Consider the following 3,414-nt stretch of genomic DNA (forward strand, 5'->3'; position numbering starts at 1 on the left):
TATTCCTTCCAATGTTTTCTCTCGGTCACATTGCCTCTTCTCTTACTGTGGACTCCCCTTCAATAAGTGCTGGGTATGCCCAGTCTGCCCTGTCAGCCTTGGCTTCTCTTTCGTAGTTTCTTTATTTCTCTGTGTTGTATTCAGGGAGAGGTTTTTTTTTTTTTTTTTTTCCCAATGTACTGATTTTCTTTTCAGCTCTGTCTCGGGTTCTGTAACTAGTCTATGCTATTCTGCTTTTATTTCAGTGACTTTATGTTTCATATCTAGGATTTCTTCCTTGGCATCTCCTCTTTTCTCATAATTGTTTTTCTCTGTTGAAGGATTCTAGTCCCCTTGCTATTTCTTTGAATACTTCAAATAATAGTATTATAAAGTGGTTTGCAGCTTGCTCTATTCTGCTTGGTTTCTATTCCGTGGAGTTTTTTTTTTAAATATGACTTACTATGGATTTGAACTTCATCAATATTTTGTAATCATCTCTCCTCAACTGAGAGAATCATCTTTGAAGGGTGTTCTCTCTTCCATAGGTAAGGTCTCTTAGGAAGTTGGAATAGGGATTGGCTTTTTTATGGTTTATCTTGTACAAATCTGTTTTTATACTGGTGTTGGGACTAATGTGGAGAGCTTAAATGCAAGCCACACAGCCCTGTGTAACACAAGCTTGTATTTCGGTCTTCCAGGGTGACCTGCTTTCATCCAGGAGTAAGGGTGTTGGTCCATTGGTGGCTATGTCTCCAGTCAGCAGGAGGAGGCACTCAGGTTGTGTTCAGAGAAGGGCAGCATGTTCCTGGATCTCAGCTTCTACACAGAGAACAGGTATGAAATCAGGCTAGATCCAGGCCTTTCCCACTGCCCCTCCTGGACCATTGTCTGGGAGGCTCCCTCAGACAACCCTGCTCGGGCTCCCCAACTTCCTAGTCCAATAATTTGAATCTAGTAGGCCTGCAAATGGTGATTGTCATTCATAGTCGATTTTACTTTGAAGATTGTTTTATCATTTATTTTTACATGATGACAAAGTAATTTGTATTTACTAAAAATTTAAGAGAGATAGACAAAAAGACAGGAAGAAAAAAGAAAGAAAGACAAAAGGAAGGAAGGAAGAAAAAAATTAACATCACTTCTAATTTTGTTTTCAGAGAAAACATTACTGAGAGTATATTGGGCTGGGCAATCTACTTCCGTAGTGGTACTGCCTCGAAAACCCAAGGAGGGGTCGCTATGAGTCAGATCCGACTCGATGGCACATAACAACAACATTCATTAATGGGAGCTTTGGTGGCGTAGGGCCTAAGGCATTTGACTGCTAACTAGAAGGCTGGTGGTTCAAACCCACTAGCCACTCCTAGGATGGAAGACTGGGCAATCTACTTCCATAGTGATACTGCCTCGGAAACCCAAGGAGGGGTTGCTATGAGTTGCTATGACTCGACAGTAGTGAGTTTGGTTTGTTTTTTTATTCATTTATAGTTACTGTGTACCTTCTCTTCACCAGCATTGTTTTAGGAGCTAGGTATACTGACATACCCAAATACTTGAACTTCTTATTTGCATATCTTTTTTTTTTTTTTTTTTAACATAACGAGGATATTTCTAACAGTTTTCAGTGGCAACCTGCTGCATGGTGTCTAGTCCAAAGTGTGCAGTGTAACTTGTAAGTTGTGAGTCATGCGTTTGCTTTTCCGTTGGTGACATTCTCTTAAACATAATGATGCTTTGACTTATACATTTTTCCCGAGTCATATTTTAAAGGTAATCATAGAATCACATGTTTTTACTTTGTCATTTTGTTATAAAACTATTGGGTACCATCACTGTTTTTTGCAGTTAGTTTTACTTTCAGTTTTTCATTTAAACTCTTTTAGAAATTACCGCTTTAGTAATCCCACATGAAGCGTCTCCTTGTTGGGTTCTTTATACCATCTCTTTACTGCCACTGAGCCCAGTCTCAGTCCAGTATTTGGTATGATTTATGACTAATTACACACAGTCACTCCCCTTCCTATACTCCATGTGGCCCTGAAACATGTCATTGTTAGTTTGACTAAGCATCACAGAGTAAATCTTATTAGTGTCTTACATGCTTTCCTAGGGAGGAAAAGATTTATGTGAGGAGCACATGGTACAAGTAGGTATATTTTGTTCAATTTAACCTATGATTTCAAATAGCCGAGAGTACAGAGGAAAAAAATTCTTTAATAGATACATACTATTAAAATCACTTTGATCGAGGCTAAATATTCAATATTCATAAAGATTTTGTTTTTCTACAGAGAGAATATTCATGAAGAAGTTGGATGATAGTCATATTAAGAAGGTGGTTTCCAAGGATAGCTTAGTCTATACAGCCTTTAAAACATGTATTCAAGTAAATGGGAACACGTTCTTACTGTAAATGGAATGAGGTGATGGCAGTGCAGCTGATCTTCCTCCCACGGTCTCTGGCATCAACGGTCTGACATACATCCTTCCAGGCCCTTGTCCAGACCTTGCACATGTGTGTGTATCCATCCTGGTTTAGGTTTTTTCTCACATGGGTATGTCGATATATAGGACGTTTCAGCGGATTGAGAATGCCAGAGGGCTTTGTTAGACCATCACGTGGAACCTGTGATTTTTTCCTCATTTTCTTACTCTGTTTTGACTCTGAAGAGGAAAAGTATCAGGGAGAAATCAAAAGAAAGCAAGTTTTCCATTGTGCAGTGTGTATTCTTTATTCCCCTGGGGTTAGTGGAGGCAGATGGATTCCAGCTCAGAGCGGCCATGGCACAGATCTTTGATCAGGGAGAGGTGGGCTCAAACAGATGTTTGCAGGTGCCACCTTTCCCCTGTTCCCCTTATTCTGTCTGGAGAGGAGTTTGATGGTTGTAGCTGTAGCAGTGGCCATATGACCATGAAGAAAGACCAAGGAATAGTAGAGACATGGTGCCTGCTATCATAGTGTCATTGAACCTGAGCCACTTGTCCACTTTTATTTGTTTATTTATTTTAGTAAAAAGGGCCCCTGCAACCCAAAACTTCCCTAACTCTGAAAGACTGATGTTTTAGAAATGGGTTTGTGCATCAGCGAATAGAGGGTCAGTGTGTTGTGGGGGAGGGACCCCATATGCATCAATGACCACACCAGTGTGGGGTGCTGGGCCAGCCCTGCTGATTTGCATCCTGGAGAGGCAGCCAGAGGGGAGGCAGAGTGGTGGCATGGCCGACATACTCCACAGTCACAGGTGTGGCCATCAGCACCTCCTCAGAGGAAAGAGATGGAGGTGGGAAAAGGGAAAGCAGTTAGATTTTGACCTTTGGTTCCTGTGGCAGCTGATCCCTCTGCTGCCTGCTAGTGCAGTATAGTGGGGATTCTCCTGATCCAGATGTTGGAAAAATTAATGACTATCTTCTAACTGTGGCATATTTATTTTT

The sequence above is a fragment of the Orycteropus afer genome, unplaced genomic scaffold, assembly GCF_000298275.1.
Source record: "Orycteropus afer afer isolate SDZICR_OR568_19922 unplaced genomic scaffold, OryAfe1.0 scaffold00536, whole genome shotgun sequence".
Lineage (NCBI taxonomy): Eukaryota > Metazoa > Chordata > Mammalia > Tubulidentata > Orycteropodidae > Orycteropus > Orycteropus afer.